At 41.6% G+C, this 19,519-nt stretch overlaps 1 long non-coding RNA gene across 1 annotated transcript; it reads left to right on the forward strand.

Moving 5' to 3' along the window:
• Window positions 1–17,307: 17,307 nt before the first annotated feature.
• On the forward strand, window positions 17,308–17,832 carry LOC309703742. Its single transcript, XR_014276007.1, has 3 exons — window positions 17,308–17,404; window positions 17,478–17,567; window positions 17,645–17,832. It is a non-coding gene; the product is annotated as an uncharacterized lncRNA (long non-coding RNA).
• The last annotated feature ends 1,687 nt before the right edge of the window (window positions 17,833–19,519 follow it).

The raw sequence follows: 19,519 nt of genomic DNA on the forward strand, positions 1-19,519 counted from the left end.
CTTGATTCTGAATGTAATGTGAGGTATTTTAAAAGCCAACTGTATAAAAAAAAGTGAAAATTAGAATGTTTTGATCATTGGATTGTAAAAGACAAGATGCCTCTAAAACCAACATCACACAATAAGAATGATTATACATGTGGTACGGGTTACCATACTGGGTCCTGCACTGGAATGGAAAATCCTTTTTATGTCCTTGGGTTGGCTGGTTGCACATTCTGCAAATGGGGAGGTTTTGCACCCATGACACTTCGGCTCCTACATCTGAGGGGTGAGCCCTCAGCTTACGCTTATACTGGGTTGCCCTTGTCCAGACTGAAGCCCTGCCTGCAGTGTCTAGATTGCTAATTGTGGGTGTTATGGCCACTGTGGAAGAGAGTGATGTAGGAGGGCCACAATCACCAGGGTTGGTCTGACTGCAGGATTTTTTTGGCAGTATGGAGGGTCCAACAGTCTCAGAGGTTGATGTACAAGCAGCCAGTGAAGACAAAGGTCGGGTGATTGTAGAGGTTGTGGGGCTTTTACCAAGTGGTGGTGGTGGGGGCGGTAGTGACACAGGTGGAAGAGGTGGCTGAGGCTATGAGACTGGCATCAGCAAGTCTTTCCTTCCCCTCAAAACCTTGGTCCCTGCAGTGCTGGGTGTGGGCACATAATTCAACAGGGGGTAGTCTGAAGGACTGAGAACTGCTGGACCAATGTTGGGCAATTAATTATATAGTTATTTCTTCAAAAAAGTAACTCAGTTTGGCAAACAACAAAGTTTTTTGCAGCTATTTTTTTTTAAATGCAGCCAAGGCGTTTTAAAATAAACATTTCAAACTATTTACTGAACAATCAGCTGTTCTGCATCAAATCTGATGCCACACAAATTATTTGTGCCACTGAAAAAAATAATTTCTGTCCACTATGAGATAAAGGAGAACAACAGCCTGATACCTGCAGGCCTGACAACAGCAGATGTATCACTGCTGTAATTCCTGTAACATTCAGCAGTCGCCTCATTGTTCTGACACACACAACAAAACTATTGACACAATAACTACACAAGATTTGTGCTAAACGTCGCAAATCTCTCACATCTCAAAACACCGCAGTAACTCCTAACACTTCCCCACGTTTTCTTAACAACTTGCCATATCATTTTTTGATTGGTCGACATGGTACTTTTTTCGACCAATAGGAAAGGGTGGGGGTGTTTTTGTTTTTTGCTCACAGGCGGAGAGTGCTTTCGAGCCTTTCTTCTTGTAAAACGTTTCGTCCCGCAGGAAATATAAACAACGACAGTATTCAGGAAGAAAACCAAACATTGCAGATATTTTTATCATAACTCTGGTTTTACGTGGCCGATCAACACAATTTAAAAACTGGTATAAAGTCCAAACTGTTTCCGTCAATTGTTCCGTCTGTCCTGCTCACATCTCCAATGTTTGTACACGTTGTCATTATCGTGGCTTCACTCCACATCAGCCACGCCGCTTTGCTAAAACACCGGTGTCGGCACATAAGTACGGGCTGATCCGCAGGGCCAGCTCTGTTCTAGGATGCCCTCTGGACCCAGTGGAGGTGGTGAGTGACAGGAGAATGGTGGCTAAGCTGTCATCCCTGATGGACAACATCTCCCACCCCATGCAGCAGACTGTGACAGCACTGAGCAGCTCCTTCAGTGGGAGACTGCGGCACCCACGGTGTGGGACAGAGAGATTTCGCAGGTCTTTCCTCCCCACTGCTGTCAGACTCCACAACAAAGACTTTAACTGAACAAACACACACATCCACACATGTGCAATAATACTAAGTGCAATAATCTTTTCTGGCATCGTTGTATTTTTACTCAGTTGTATATAGCATTCGTATTCTATTTTTATCTTATTGTATATTTTTATTCTATTTTATTCTACTGTATATAGTATTTAATTTTATTCTATTCTGTACAGTTGTGTACTGTATTTATTCTTATTTTATTTTACTCCAATTTTTGCTTCATAACTTTTGCACTGTCCACTTCCTGCTGTGACAAAACAAATTTCCCACGTGTGGGACTAATAAAGGTTATCTTATCTTATCTTAGTATGTCTGCAGCCATTTCTTCTGATGGACAGTGTTCAATGCGGATTTTCCCTTCATTTACCGCTTCACGAAGTGATATTTCACATCAATATGCTTTGACCTCTCTGTTCACTGGATTTTTACTTAAAGCAATGGCCCCTTGGTTGTCCCCAAGCAGTTTAGTACATGTGTACCTTTTACAGAGGATGAACAGTCAGAGCCACTGTAAGCAATTAGATCTAGATCCTCACTGCTTTTCTTAAAGATCAGTTCAAAGTCATTTGTGCCTTTTAGGTATCTGAGGACTTGTTTTGCTGTTACTAAGTCCTCTCTCGTGGGTTGAGCTAGTGTTTGAGATAGTCTCCTAACAACACAGCTTATATCTGGTCTCGTACACGTCATGGCATATATCAGACTGTCCACTATTTCTCTGTACTCCCTTGAGTTAACAGTCTCATTTGCATCACTTCCTCCACATGTAGTAGTGTCCGTTTTTAGTTCACATAGTGTGGATCTGGGTTTGCATTCAGACATCCCAAAGCGTTCCAACATTCTTTGAATGTACCTCTTCTGATTCATCCTGATTTCACTCTCTTTATGTATAAACTGTATCCCAAGAAAACTGGATATTTTTTCCAGGTCTTTCATGTTAAACTTTGACCTCATTGTTTCTTTGAATGTGTTTAACAAGTTAGTATTGCTAGCCGCAATGATCAAGTCATCTACCCAGATGATAACCAGTAGTTTCATGTTCAATGTCCTTCCTGTATACACAGTGATCAGAAAGGTTTCTTTTGTTCAAGGTAGTCATTCAAGAGTTTGAACCAGTTTCTACCTGATTGTTTAACCCGTAAAGGGATTTCTTTAATTTGTACACCAAACTTTCTCCTGACTCTTGTGTTGATAGGACTTATGTGGGTTAGTTCAGCTTCACCACTAGGGGGCTGTCTAAACCAAATTGTGATATATACTGTGTCGGCAGGTTATGTTTACATGCATGGATGTGAGCCACGTTAAAATAAAGAAGCTTGCTCACTACTACTGATGTTTTATTAAAACAACAACAACTCCGTTTGCTCAAAACCTTCTGGTTGGTCCATGTATATTTCTTCCTCAATGGGAGCATGCAAATATGCAGTTTTAACATCCATTTGGTGGGTAATAAGATCATTCTGGACTGCTATTTGCATTAGGGTTCGCACAGATGTCATGTTTGCTGTTGGTGCAAATGTCTCTTGGTAGTCTATTCCTTGTGTCTGGTTGTAACCTTTTGCTACAAACCTGGCTTTGAATATTTGTCTTTGTTCATTTTCCTTGAGGGCGTAGACCCATTTTCCTCCAATGGTATTTCTACCAGTAGGTAAAGTAGCCAATATGAATGTGTCATTCTCTTTCAGAGAGTTGATTTCGTCTGTCATTGCCTGTTTCCACCTTGGTGCCTCTGGTGACATCAGCGCCTCTTTATAGGTTTGGGGGATTCCACAGGTTGCTCTGTAACAATTATCAACACTTACAGAGGTTACATTAGCTAACTCTTTGCAGTTAGATGTGTAATCCGCTAAATATTTAGGAGGTTTCCTTTCTCTGTTAGGATAGCGTTCAGTTTGGTTTTGCTCATCACCCTCATTTCTTTCTATGTCAGGGTTTGGTTCATTTGTGATGGTTTCCTCTTCTCTAGGTCTGTTCTCTGCTGCATTTTCATTTTGTTGTTCTGTACTTTCTTTTGAAGGCACTACATGCTCATCAGTCTGAATTTCTGTGTCATATTCATCAGTCTGTGTTGTTTAACAGTGTTCTTCTTGATAAATCTCAGGAGTCTGTGTTTTGACACTTTTCCTGTGTGGGGGTTATAAACCAGGTATGCTGGGCAATTTTTACTATAATCCACAAATATTCCCTTTTCACATCTGGGATCAAGTTTCTTGTGATCATGTATGTATGCATAACAGTCTGACCCAAATATCCACAGTTTTGAGAGATCTGGTCTTTTCCCTGTTAACATCTGATAGGGTGTATTTTTAGTCCTGTTACTGTAGCATTTCTTGTGGGTGTGTGCTGCATTTTGAATGGCATAAGGCCATAATCCTTTTGGCAGACATTTTTCTAGTAAGACACCTCCCCATTTCAAAGACAGTTCTCCATTGCCTCTCAGCTGTGCCATTCTGATGAGGAGAATATGATGCAGATGTCTCATGCTTTATGCCCTTTTCCCTTAAAAGAGACTGGAATGAACTGCTTGTGAACTCGGTGCCATTGTCCGATCTAATGCACTTAACACTGCCGTATGGTGCACAGTCGGCTAGAAACTTTGCTGTGGCCTCTGTGGTGTCACTTTTCTGTTTTAGAAAGTAAACTGACACTGCCCCTGAAAAATCATCTGTGAATAATATAGCATATTTATAACCACTTTGGCCACTTGGTCAAAGGGGGCTGGCTAGATCAGTGTGCACCAACTGTAATGGCTCACTCGCTTTTGGGTCGCTTTGTCTGTTTCTGTTGTTAGTGAATTTCTCTTCTGTGCACACATTACAATCTAACATGCCACTGCCTGTGATTTTCATGCCCTCTACAACATCAGGTAGCTTTAACACATCGCTAACATTAAAATGTTACAATGTACATTACAATGAATGTAAAATTTTGTGCCATGTTTTCACATCACAAGTCAGGCTGACAAACAGTCAGAGCTCTACTGAGCCAACAATCCCTTTAACGTTAACTAGTAATGACTTCATGAATTTCTTCACAAATAAAATTTTTATCATTAGAGAAAAAATTACCAATAATCATCCCACAGATGTAATCAGAATCAGAATCAGAATCAGAAAGGGGTTTATTGCCAAATGTTGAGCAGGTTTACAACATTAGGAAATTGCTGCGGTGCTTCAGTGCAAACATAGTGTCATAAATAGCACTTAAATAGACATGGAAAAAATAAAAGTAGGAATAAGAATTAAAAGTGCTACGTAGAAAGATATGTGCATAAGATATACATGAGATATATACATGAGAATAAGAATTAAGAGTGCTACGTAGAAAGATATATACATGAGTGCAGGTGGTGATCAGTGCCAAACATGGAATGATGCAGTGACACAGCGTAGGGTCATGTGTTAGTGGCGGGGACAGTCATATGGTTATTGTTCATGTGTCCAACAGCAGAGGGGAAGAAACTGTTCTTATGGCGAGAGGTTCTGGTGCGAATGGACCGGAGCCTCCTGCCTGAGGGGAGCAGGTCAAACAGACTGTGTCCAGGGTGAGAAGGGTCAGCTGAGATCCGAGCTGCACGCCGCAATGTCCTGGAGGTGTACAGGTCCTGCAGAGATGGGAGTCTGCAGCCAATCACCTTCTCAGCAGAGCGCACAACACGCTGCAGTCTCTGTTTGTCCCTGATAGTGGCTCCAGCGTACCACACGGTGATGGAGGAGGTGAGGATGGACTCGATGATTGCAGTGTAGAACTGCATCATCGTCCGTGTTGGCAGGTTGAATTTCTTCAGCTGCCTCAGGAAGTACATCCTCTGCTGGGCTTTCTTGATGACGGAGGTGATGGTGGGCTCCCACTTCAGGTCCTGGGTGATGGTGGTACCCAGGAAGCGGAATGAGTCCACAGAGGTGATGGGGGTGTCAGTCAGGATGATGGGGGGGAGTGGGGCTGTGTGCTTCCTGAAGTCCACAATAATCTCCACTGTCTTCTGGGCATTCAGCACCAGGCTGTTGTGGCTGCACCAGGACACCAGTCGTTCAACCTCCCTCCTGTAGGCAGACTCATCCCCGTCCGAGATGAGTCCAATAACGGTGGTGTCATCTGCAAACTTGATTAGCTTGACAGACTGGTGGGTGGAGGTGCAGCAGTTGGTGTACAGGGAGAAGAGCAGAGGAGAAAGAACACAGCCCTGAGGGGAGCCGGTGCTGATGGTCCGGGAGTCCGAGACATTCTTTCCCAGCCTCACATGCTGCTTCCTGTCCGTCAGGAAGTCAGTGATCCACCGACAGATGGGATCAGGCACATTCATCTGGGAAAGCTTGCCTCGGAGATGGTCTGGAAGGATGGTGTTGAAGGCAGAGCTGAAGTCCACAAACAGGATCCTGGCGTAGGTTCCTGGGGAGTCCAGATGCTGCAGGATGAAGTGTAGGGCCATGTTGATGGCGTCGTCTACAGACCTGTTGGCTCTATATGCAAACTGCAGGGGGTCCAGGAGGGGGGCCGTGAGGGTCTTGAGATAGGAGAGAACCAGGCGCTCAAATGACTTCATGACCACAGATGTCAGAGCCACGGGTCTGTAGTCATTTAGTCCAGTGATCCTAGGTTTCTTGGGGACAGGGATTATGGTAGAGGACTTGAAGCAGGCAGGCACATGACATGCCTGCAGTGAGGAGTTGAAAATGCCAGAAAACACTGGGGCCAGCTCGTTTGCACAGTGTCTGAGGGTGGCAGGAGACACGCCGTCTGGGCCGGGAGCTTTCCGAGCATTCAGATTCTTAAACTGCTTCCTCACATCTGCTTCATGAATATGAAGAGTTGTGGTGGGAGGAGGTGGTGTGAAATCCTCTTTTGTGTGGGGTGTTGTAGGTGAACAGTTTGAAGGTGGTGATGGCTCTATGGAGGGGGGAGAGGTGGGGGAATTAGTGTCCAAAGTGTCTCTATTGTTGGGGCCGTTGGAGGTGTGAAGGCTGCCTGATGGCTCGTCAAAACGGCAGTAGAAGTCGTTAAGGGTGTTGGCTAAGAGCAAGTCATCAGTGGAGTGGGGGGTTTTAGGCTTGTAGTTGGTGATATTCCTAAAACCTTTCCACACAGAGGCCAAGTCATTCTCTGAGATCTGCTGCTGCATCTTCTCAGAGTGCTGATGTTTAGCAATGTCCACTTCTTTAGTGAACCTGTACTTGGCCTCTCTGTAGCAGTCCCTGTCTCCGCTTCTGAACGCCTTTCTCTTTTCCAGCCACAGCTTTTTGAGTTTAGGAGTAAACCAGGGTTTGTCATTGTTATAACTCACCCTGGTGCGTGATGGCACAATGCTGTCCTCACAGAAGTGGATATAGGAGGTGACAGTGTCCGTAAACTCGTCCAAGCTGTTAGAAGCAGCCTTCATTGTGTCCCAGTCTGTAGACTCCAAACACGTGCGAAGCTCCTCCACAGCCTCGTTGCTCCACAGTTTTTTGGTCCTCACGACAGGTTTGGAGAGCTTCAGCCTCTGTCTGTACGCGGGGATTAGGTGGATCATGACGTGGTCAGAAAGTCCGAGTGAAGCGCGGGGCACCGCACGATAGGCCCCGCTGATCGTGCTGTAGCAGTGGTCTAATGTCCTCTCCTCTCTGGTCGGGCATTTAATATACTGCTTATATTTCGGAAGCTCATGGCTCAGATTGGCTTTGTTAAAGTCCCCAAGAGCAATGATGAGAGAGTCCGGGAATGTCCGCTCCATGTGGAGAATCTGCTCCGCGAGTGCGCACTGAGCTGCCTGCGCATCTGCGTCTGGCGGGATGTAAACAGCGGCCAGGATGAATGAAGCAAACTCCCGCGGAGAATAAAACGGTTTGCAGTGGATAAAAAGATATTCCAGAGAGGAAGAGCAGTGCTGAGCAATCACTGTCACATCTGTGCACCAGCCACTATTGATGTAGAAGCAGACACCTCCACCTTTGGACTTACCGGAGAGAGCGGCCTGCCGGTCCGCGCGCAGCAGATGGAAGCCCTCCAGCTTGAGCGCGCAGTCTGGGATGTTCTCACTGAGCCACGACTCCGTAAAACATAAGACACAGGAGGAGGCAAAGTCTCTGTTCATGCTTCTCATCAGGGCCAGTTCGTCAATCTTATTCCCGAGTGAGCGTACATTAGAAAGGAAGATCCCAGGAAGAGCAGTTTGCAGTCCGCGTCTCCTCAAACGCACGAGTGCGCCGGCTCGCTTCCCTCTCTTTCGGCGTCTCGCTTTCCTGGTCAGAGTCAGCAGTAAATCTGCCGCAGATGCGACAAATATTGGAAATAAATCCACAGGCGTTGTAGTCCTGTAGTTAAGGAGCTATTAAGGAGATAATATTATCTACAGCTACTCTCAGTACCATTGATGTTAAGTTAGACTCTTTTTCTCCAATTGATCTTTCTGAGTTAACTTCAATAATTACTTCCTCCAAACCATCAACGGGTCTTTTAGACCCCATTCCTACAAAACTGCTCAAAGAAGTCCTGCCATTAATTAATTCTTCGATCTTAAATATGATCAACCTATCTCTAATAATCGGCTATGTACCACAGGTCTTCAAGCTGGCTGTAGTTAAACCTTTACTCAAAAAGCATCTCTAGACCCAGCAGTCTTAGCTAATTATAGGCCAATCTCCAACCTTCCTTTCATATCAAAAATCCTTGAAAGAGTAGTTGTCAAACAGCTAACAGATCATCTGCAGAGGAATGGCTTATTTGAAGAGTTTCAGTCAGGTTTCAGAGCTCATCACAGCACAGAAACAGCTTTAGTGAAGGTTACAAATGATCTTCTTATGGCCTCTGACAGTGGACTCATCTCTGTGCTTGTCCTGCTAGACCTTAGCGCAGCCTTCGATACTGTTGACCATAATATCCTATTAGAGCGATTAGAACATGCTGTAGGTATTACAGGTACTGCGCTGCAGTGGTTTGTATCATATCTATCTAATAGACTCCAATTTGTGCATGTAAATGGAGAGTCCTCTTCACACACTGAGGTTAATTATGGAGTTCCACAGGGTTCAGTGCTAGGACCAATTCTGTTTACATTATACATGCTTCCCTTAGGCAGCATCATTAGAAGACATAGCATACATTTTCACTGCTATGCTGATGACACCCAGCTCTATCTGTCCATGAAGCCAGATAACACAAACCAATTAATTAAACTGCAGGAATGTCTTAAAGACATAAAGACCTGGATGGCCGCTAACTTTCTGCTTCTTAATTCAGATAAAACTGAGGTTATTGTACTCGGCCCTGAAAAGCTTAGAAATATGGTATCTAACCAGATTCTTACTCTGGATGGCATTACCTTGGCCTCCAGTAACGCTGTGAGGAACCTTGGAGTCATTTTTGACCAGGACATGTCCTTCAGCGCACATATTAAACAAATATGTAAGACTGCTTTCTTCCATTTGCGCAACATCTCTAAAGTTAGAAATATCCTGTCTCAGAGTGACGCTGAAAAACTAGTTCATGCATTTATTACTTCCAGGCTGGACGACTGTAATTCATTATTAACAGGATGTCCTAAAAACTCACTGAAAATCCTTCAGCTAATCCAAAATGCTGCAGCAAGAGTCCTGACAGGGACTAGAAAGAGAGAGCATACTTCTCGTTTTGGCTTCCCTTCATTGGCTTCCTGTTAAATCCCAAATTGAATTCAAAATCCTGCTCCTCACATACAAGGTCTTAAATAATCAGGCCCCATCTTATCTTAATGACCTTGTAGTACCACATCACCCTATTAGAGCACTTCGCTCTCGCACTGCAGGCTAAAGCACAATATAACATATACAATGTTTTCCTATCCAGAAATTGTTTTGCTTTCCCCAAGACAGCAATGCCCCGAGCGAACTTTCCCCTCACATAAGTCAAATGTCATTTCCAACAGGCCTTATGATCAATGATCACACCAAGAGATTTTATGGTATTAACCCTTTCTAGATATACATTATCAATACAAATTTCTATTTTAATGTTTTTACTTATAATTCCCAAATAACATGAATTTTGTTTTATTTAAATTTAATGACAATTTGTTTTTATCAAACTATTTTTTTAATATCTTTAACTCCTGTGCCATCACGTCCAAAATCTGTTGGAATTTCACACCTGAACAAAGTATATTGGTATCATCTGCAAAAATTACAAACTTTAGTATCGTAGATACTTTACAAATATAATTTATATACATAATAAAAATTTCTGGACTAGAGGTACTCCACATTCAATATCCATCAATTTAGATTTAAAGTCATTTATTTGTACATACTGCTGTCGATTCATCACATAGCTTTTTATACAATCCAATACCACACCCCTAAACTCATATTTTTCCAGTTTGATTTTTAGAATTTCATGGTCAACAGTATCAAATGCTTTTTTTTAGATCTAGAAAGACTCCAAGTGCATAGTGTACATCTTGTTATCCATACATTCTGTTATTTCTTCCATTAAATCCATTAATGGCAAAACTGTTGATCTATTATTTCAAAACTCATATTGCCGATTTGTCAACAAATCATGTTTATCCACAAAGTTATCAAATCTTTTTCATAAATTGTTTTTCCAGTATCTTAGAAAGCTGGGAGAGTACCGACACTGGTCTATAATTTGTAAAACAATGCTTTTCAACTGATTTGTAAATGGGAATAACTTTCGCAACTTTCATTTCTTGTGGAAAAACCCCTTCCTGGAAAGACAAATTAAAAATATATTGTAGCGGTTTTACAATAACACCAATTACTCTCTTTACCATTACCATATCAATATGATGACAGTCAGTACCCATTTTGTTCTTAAGTCCACTGCAATATCATATATCTCCTTCTCTTCCACTGCTCTTAAAACATGGAACTTGCATCCCTTTCAATATTTCCACCCGTCTCCCTTTCTATCATATCAACCTTTATTTCCACTGCCAGATTTGGCCCTATGTTTACAAATAATTAATTAAATCCATCTACTACTTCATTCATTTTACTAATAGTGTTTGTCCCTTCCATAAAATACCCAGGGTAGTCATTGTTCCTTGGTCCATTTTTTATTCAACTATTTAATACCTTCCATATCCCTTTCATGTTATCTTTCTTATCTTCCAACTTTTTGATGAAGTATTCTCTTTTATAAGTTCTCATTATGTTAGTTAATTTATTGTTATACTTTTTATATTTCTTTTCAGATTCTATACTTCTGTTTTTTGTTTTGTTTGTTTGTTTACAGGCATTTTGCAGTCCCTTTGTCATCTATGTCATCCTATTGTTTACATACAATACTCCAATCTTGTTTTATTAACTCACTTTTGAGAGTTAATAATGTCTTTTCTGTTCTAATTCTTTTATATATTCTCTTACGTTCATTTCTATGAGCTTTATAACAACAGTCATAAGTTACAAAAACTGGTAAGTGGTCACTTATATCATTAATCAATATCCCCCCTTTTATATTTTCTTCCATTACAAAAATGGAAATAATATTATCTAGTAGAGTTGCACCACGAGTGGTTATTCTCCTCGGTCTCATTATAAGGGAAAATAATCCCATACAATACATGGGTTCAATAAATCAATATTAAAGTCTTCACAAATAACAATTCTTTTCTGATTCAGATTTGTAAATACGTCCTCCACAATGTCCTTAAAAGTATCAGTCTATACTGATCTGTTCTATATATGCAACTGACAATTATATTTTTCTGTTTTTTCATATTTATTTCCACTGTTATACATTCCATCACTCCATCTACCACCCTCATCATTCTTCTCATTTTTTCAAACCTTAGATTTTCATCAACATAGAGTGCCACCCCACCTCCTTTTTAATTAGTCCGATCTAAGTGGAGGAATTCATATCCCTCTATCTCAAAATCTTCTTTTCCAGTGTTTATCCAAGTCTCTGATATTGATATCACGTCAAATGGTTGATTCAATTGTGCCATATATTCTTTAATAAATTGAAAGTTTGCCTATAGACTTCTACTATTAAAATGAACCATCGTTATATTCTTACCCCGCTCTATGTTCCTATTAAATTGTTCCATTGCATAATAATTACAGTCTTTTAACATTTTGGTAAAAAAACAAAAAAAACATTACAGTCAGGATCTATATTGCTATCATACCTCAGTGTGCCACTTTCAACATCCATTTGATTTGTTATGTTGTGGGATTTCTCTTTAGCGTATTGTCCTTCGATGTATTGTCTTGATGAAATGCTTTCATGTTCCTTAGTTTAGTACGTCTGGTTCACACCTCATTCACGCTGGGAAACAGACGGTGAGAAACTGGTGAATGTCTCCCAGGAGACGGAAGCCAGGAGACGGAAGCTCACCCAGGAGGGCTTGCAGGGCTCTAGAGTGCGACCAATTTGGTCGCAAATGCGACCAAATTTCTCCATGGTGCGACTAATAAAAAATACTTGGTTGCACCGGTACGACCAAGTAAAAAAAATACTTGGTTGCACCGATGCAACCAAGTATTTTCTCGGAAAAAAAGTTTCAGCAACCCTGAAAGTCTCCGTGTGTTCAACAACAGACACACATTATGCCCATGTCGTGTTCTAAACCAATCAGAGATACTCAGAGGCGGGGACCTCTGTGATTGGCCGTGGTCCAGATATTCCTGCAGACCTACTTGTGTTTACGTTTGAAAGTGCGGGCAGATAGAGAAGGGTGAGTAGCCCAGGTCAGAAGTGTATGAAGTTGGTATTGAGAAAATATGAAAAGAACAATTGATAACTTTTTCGTTAAGTTAAGACCTGATCAGTCCAAAATTCTCAGCCAGCGCTCTGACACGGAGCCATCAACCTCTCTGTTTTTGTCAAACACTGGTCCGGAGACGGCATCAGAAAATGAGCCACATACGATCGACTCCCAGCCGGAGTCCACTGAAAGTAAAAGTGAGAAAATGTATAAATTTCGAATCGAGTGGCTTGACCAGTTTCCCTGGCTAAGATACAGCCAAGCTGACAATATGATGCACTGCATTTACTGCGGTGTTAAGTAATGCAGTTAAAAGATTTGGGTACGCCTAACTTTTGTGCTTGTACGCCTAAATTTTGTGCTGGTGCGCCTAAATTTTATTTTTAGGCGCACCAGTGCAACCATGGCAAAAAGTTAGTCTAGAGCCCTGGCTTGACCCCAGAGTGGGGGAGATTCATATTAGTGATAGAGAGTCTTTCTGTTTAGAGCCAAGGCGTGAACTGCAACTGTAAAAGCCTTTTGTTCTACGACTGTGTATAAAAGGGACCTGAATTGTTCATTGTCAGAGATGACTTTCAGTGCCCCCTGACTGACGTCCCTCATTATGCATGAGAGAGCTGAAATAAAGGTGTTGTTACAACTCATCGTGTCTGCAGGCTTTGGTAATTAAAATTTCCACAACAGTTACTTGAAATTCATCAGACATCTGACTTCATTATACATCTTATCCACACACCATCACCTTTAACAATACTTTGTCTTAGTCAAGAACCACCAAGTTGACAGTGCATTGAAAGTGCCATTGACCAATGCCTTTCCTTACATTTTATCAGCCGTATTTTTCTAATTCTGTCAGCTCTTTAATGACTAAGACCTTTGCCTGCTCCGGTATTCCATTTAACTTAATGAACACCTTACAATCTGTTGTCCAGCTTAACTGTATTTTCTTCTGTTTTCTTGATTAGGTGTTCATTAACATACACATCCGTTCCTTTCAACTTTCTTCCTTGCTTCAGTAGCTCTTTCTTCTGCTTCCTATTAACAAATCTTATAATAATGGCAGGTTTTTAATTCTTGTTTTTCCTTGGAAGAGTATGGCATCCCTCAATGTCCTTAATATCCATTTCAATGCCTTTACTATTGTTGAGAATAGATTCCTTGATGTACATGAAAGTTAAAGAGAATATAGTTTGTGATTGCTTGCAACATTATAATATTGCGGTTAATGAGTGTAAGAATACAAAATAGAAAAAAAAGGCCTGGGATGGGAACAAAGAACTGAGGTACAGGGCAGGAGGACAATCAACCCCCACCCCCAGGACAGTAGCAAGAGTTACTGAGGGTGAGGAGCAGACAAAGGGCAAACGGGCACTACAATAAAAGGAGATGGGGGTCAGGGTGTCAGCACCCTTGGCCACTGTACTAGTGTATTTCCATTGCGGGGTTGTTTACTGTAGAGGGGAGGAGACCAGAGGTTATAACTGTAACTGTTGTGTGGAGTTCTTTAGATCAGCCTTTAGCATAGGACTGCATAGGAATGCAGTGTGATGATCTCCAGATGCATCTGTAAGAATAATGGGTAATAAAAGAATTGTGTAAAACATGGAAACATCTCAGCGTGATCTCTACCGGGACCAAAAAAATCGCAGAGACCGGCGTTGTCTCAACTATTGAAAAAGGCCATTACCTGTTCTTCCAGGCAGCGCAACTCTTGCTCAGGTGGCTGCCCTCTCTCTTCTCCTGCTGCCCATGCATATGTCTGGTGCTTGGTTTCCAGACCCGTTTCTATCACATCGGTTATTCTTGAATATTGTTCCAACTCTGCCACTCATCCTTCCAACATAGCAATTTTCTTGTCCTTTTTTTGTTGTTTTGCAATGATTGTTATTTCTTCTGACATGAAGTTCAAAGATTTCTTCCTTTCTCATTGACATTGCTTCTTTTAGGCAGCATCTTCTCAATACTTGTGCCCCTTTTTTACTGCAGCCTCAATCAATCCTTAGGCTTTTTAACTCTGGGCCTGCCTTTTCCTGTAGCTTCACTAGCTCTTGATGGACCCTGGCTGTGGCCTGCTGGCTGATGGCGGAGCCTGGTTGTGGTCTTAACTCTGACTCTCACATATTTAAACAGACTGGGATGCAGCTAACAGTTCAGCATCATCACCTGGTCACAATGAAGGATCACACCTGGGGGTACTTGTCAGCCGTTGCTAAACAATACAGTTTATTGTGAGTACCTTGATTTATAACATACAAATTTTATTTGCCAAAACACACCAGAAAATAACACATGCACACTTTGACAAGATTATTCACATAGCACTATCTTTAACCAAATCATTTACTACCCTGTTCTGCTGTCTGTCCTGCTCCAGAGCACTTACTTGTTCCTTGTTGCATATATATTTTCTGAACCTTGTGATGTGGGTCACCGGTGTGTTCAACCACCTCTTCACAGAACTGTGTGCCCTCTGAATGCTTATCACTGTACTTCTCAGGTCTGTCCTTTTGGCTGCTGTACTCATAGATGCACCCATAAATGTTGGCCTTGAGGACTACGGAGATTCGAGGGAAACTTTCCACACCCCCACCTGCAGCAGAGGGATAGGCCGTTTCAGCCAGCTGCTCAGCCTTAACACCTGACTTTCCTCCGCCTGTGTCACATCTGGGTTTTATTAACAATTTTGATGCTTTCTGGGAGAGGAGGCATCTTTTTGGGGAAGACGGGCTCCACCTCAACGCCTGGGGACGCCGTTTGCTGTCCGCCAATTTGACATTTGGCGTACAGCACTCCCACACACCGCCCTGTCACTACCCCAAACCGACATTACCTGCTGATCTGTCCGCCACTGACTGATGTCCCCCTGGTCCCAGCTCCTATATCTGTTCCACTTTTAACAGTAATACACTAAACTCTGGAATCGGTCCTCTCTCTCCCACAGTCAACACAATACCTGTCATAATCACAAACAGAGAGCAACAGAATTATCATAAATCCAGTAACTCCAAAAACATTAATAACCTCTGGCCTCTTCAAAAATGTCAGCATTCATTGAACTCTGTCAAAAATCCACCAGTCTCAATCAGCATGGCACTTTTAAATGTCCGCTCTCTGTGGAACAAGTCTATTATTATTAATGATTTAATTTTAGATAATAAACTTGATTGTTTATTTTTAACTGAAACATGGCTGGGTTCGGATGCACCAGTTGTTCTCACTGAGGCCTCCCCACCAAATTTTAATTTCTATTTTTCTATTAGAAGTGGTGAGAGAGGTGGTGGGACTGCATCTTTAGCCAACAACACACTCACCTCCAAACAAATTTTATTTGATCATTTTACCACTTTTGAATTCCATGCTATTGTTTTTTGCAGCCCTCCAGTTTTATCTGTCACAATTTATAGACCACCTAAAGACAGCGCTGCTTTTATCAAGGAATTCTCAGAATCTTTAACAAACATTCACTCAAAATATAATATGATAATTTTAACGGGTGATTTTAAACTGCACATAGATAATCCTTCTGACCCTGCAGCAAAAGAATTCTTAAACATTCTTCACTGTTTGGATTTTACCCAGCACGTCACACAGCCGACTCACAACAGAGGACACACTCTGGATCTCGTCACCCATGGGCTGTCCACCAGCGTGTCCTCTGTTGTTGACTTGGCTGTCTCTGACCACTACTGTGTGTTTTTAACATCACCAGTTTTATTCAGCGGGAGACCTCGGTGCGAACTGTGAGCAGGCGCTATCTAACCTCTGAAGTGGCTGCAAATCTTACCAGGGTTTTAGACGAATGCCCCCCTGTGATTCTACCTGCACCCTGTGATTTGATTTTTAATCATTTCAACAGCAAACTGAAGAAAAGCCTTGACTCCGTTGCTCCACTCACCACCAAAAAGATTAATGTAAAACGTGCATCACCCTGGAGAAACGAAGAAGTCAAAACACTCAAAAGAAATTGCAGGGCAGCAGAAAGGAGATGGAGGAAAAATAAAAATGTAATCAACCATCAAATACTCTGAGAACAACTTAAAATGTACAATAATACATTAAGGAATTCAAGAAATTCATACTTTGCCAAAATAATCAGTAATAACAAAAATAATCCCAAGGTCCTCTTTTCCACCATAGATCATTTATTTAACCCTGATTTTAACAGCTCCCAAAGAACCCCCACAGACTCGCTCTGTGAGCAGTTTGCAGACCACGTCAGGGGAAAGATCAGCGCCATCAGATCTGATATTTTATCTTCTTGTGATATGATTTTAAACACATCTGAGGGCTCGATTGTACCTGAGGAGACACTGGACAGCTTTGTCCTGGTTAATGCTGAGAACCTTCAGAAAGTGAGGCCCCTTCTGAAGAAGAGCAATTTGGATTGTAATGATTTTAATAACTACAGACCTGTATCCAACTTACCATTTTTAAGTAAAATCTTAGAAAAACTTGTTTTTACTCAGATTAATGATTTTCTGAATGATAGACAGATCCTGGAGATATTCCAGTCTGGATTTAGGGTGAACCACAGCACAGAGACGGCTCTCCTAAAGGTTTTAAATGATCTTAGATGTAACTGGGACTCCCAAAAGCTCTCAGTCCTGGTGCTACTGGATCTAAGCGCAGCCTTTGATACAGTAGACCACGCTATTCTTTTAAACAGGCTGAAACACATGGTGGGCCTCTCTGGTGCTGTACACAACTGGTTCACTTCCTGTTTCTCAGACAGAACTTTTATGGTGAGTATGTGTGACAGGTGAGACCTGGAGACTTGGGACCGCCCCTGGTGGGCGGAGCTGGTCTTTGCTCCTTTCATAAGCACAGGTGTGGGCAATTGGGTATTCCTCTGCAAACCTGAAGCTGCGAGTGCTTGGTCCGAGTTGGGCAAGTTGGTGTTTCTTAACTCCTGTCTATGAAAGTCTGATACGGGTCATCCCCTAAACTTCTGTTAGAACGGTAGGTTACACAAAAATGTACCACGTGAGCTCTGGCTGTTGGCAGAGGTTTACAGTTATTTCCACCTTTGTAGGTGGGAAACATTGCTCCCGTGAGAACGGTATAGTGGACTTCATCGCCACTGACCCACATTTATTAGGGTGTGACACGAACGTGTGGACAGGTAACAAAACCAATTCCGTTGAGGAATATTCCTGTGTTTTATTGTCCAGCTAGTGATCTCCTGCCTTTTATTCACAGAGTACCGAGCTGCTGCTTTGCCAGGTGGATTTCTGGCTGCGGCCAAAGGACCCGACACATCAGTGTGTTTTAATTTGTTTTAAACTGGTGTAAGTCGACAGACTGACTGTTGCGGCTGTCGATGGTTTTGTTTTTTGTTTTAATTTTTTTCTGTATCAGTAGGCACCACAGATATTGATCCTTTTAGTATTTTTTTTATATATATATATATATATATATATATATATATATATATATATATATATATATATATATAAAAAAAAGAATTGCCAAAGGAAAGGAAGTTGCCTAATAATTATGCACACCTGATATAGGGGGTTGATGTCATTAGACCACACCCCTTCTCATTACAGAGATGCACATCACCTAATATGCTTAATTGGTAGCAGGCTTTTGAGCCTATACAGCTTGGAGTAAGACAACATGCATGAAGAGGATGATGTGGACAAAATACTCATCTGACTAATAATTCTGCACTCCCTGTACTCCTGGTTCTACCCAGAGCTCTTTTTTAGTTCTCCAATAGAAAAGGGACAACTCATTACATCTTCAGTACTCTCCTTCCTCCCTAAAGCTTCAAAATTGTATCCTTTAGTCCTCTCTCTTCCTCGTTTACTCTCATCTGATAAATTTCTCCCACTATGTATATCAACAAAAGTAATTGCCAATAAATCAGCTTTTCCCCTATCAGTTACAGCTACTTGATTATTCTTATCAACTATTGGATAACTCCATTCTCTTTTGTCTCCCCCCATTTTCCTGATCATCCCCCAAACCTCCCCTATTTGAATATTAGGCCTACTGCCAATTGTATTAAAGAAATCTCTCCAATACGTTCTTTGTTCTTCTTACTGTACTTCTGACTTTTGGCTGTGCTTTTTTGTAGTCAATTAAATGTTGAAAATTATGATCCCGCTTGACCAACTTAAATGCGCCATTTCTTTTTCTAACTACTAGGTTACATTCATCATTCCACCGTGGAACTGATCTCCCCCTAACTTTTCCTGATGTCTTTGAAAAAGCCTCCTCAGCAGAGCTTAAAATACTTTGACTAATTTCTTGATTCATTCTTTCAACACTCAAATGATTACGAACCTCTAAAAGCTTCCTCTCACACAACCTACTAAATTTCCCCCAATTTGCCTTCCCAAACACCCACTTCCCTCCAAATGCTTCAGGTACCTGTATTTGACCAATCCTTACTACCAGATAATGATCACTACCAAAAAGCTTATTCTTTACTTGCCACTCACATAATGGTGCTAAAGAACTAGAAGCAAAAGTTAAATCTAATATGGAATCCTTGCCAGAGCTAATATAAATTCTTGTCTTCTTCCCGTCGTTTAAATATATAAGATTTTAAACATAAACATATAATAAACATACAAGCAGAAATTCTAACACTTTCATTATTATATCTGGAGACTTTAATCATGCCACACTGCATTCCTACGGTGGCCCTGAGAGGCAAACGGACTGCAACTTCAGAAAACACTTGCAAAAAGAAAAACGCTGCAAAAAGAAAAACACCTGCAAAAAGAAAAACACTTTTTTTTTTTGCCTGTCCCGTTTGGCTCTTTTGCCATCAGAATTATTGTCTAAAGGCAAAGAAAGATGCCCAACGGATTTTCTTTACCAAATTGACCATCCCAGCCTTGCCATAATGGTCCATTTGATTCACCTTTTATTGTTTATTTTATTTTCACTTGCTGAATACGGGACAGACTTGACTGGGGGAAAGAAGGGGAGAAAGAAAGAGGGAAAGAGAAACAGCTGAGAAGAGGGACGGGGGAGAAGGGCAAAAAACAAAAACCAACAGAATGGGCAGAGAAAAAAAATGCATATATCGATCACCTGGATCACCTGTTGAGAAAG

The sequence above is a fragment of the Aulonocara stuartgranti genome (assembly GCF_965226115.1).
Source record: "Aulonocara stuartgranti genome assembly, chromosome: 3".
Lineage (NCBI taxonomy): Eukaryota > Metazoa > Chordata > Actinopteri > Cichliformes > Cichlidae > Aulonocara > Aulonocara stuartgranti.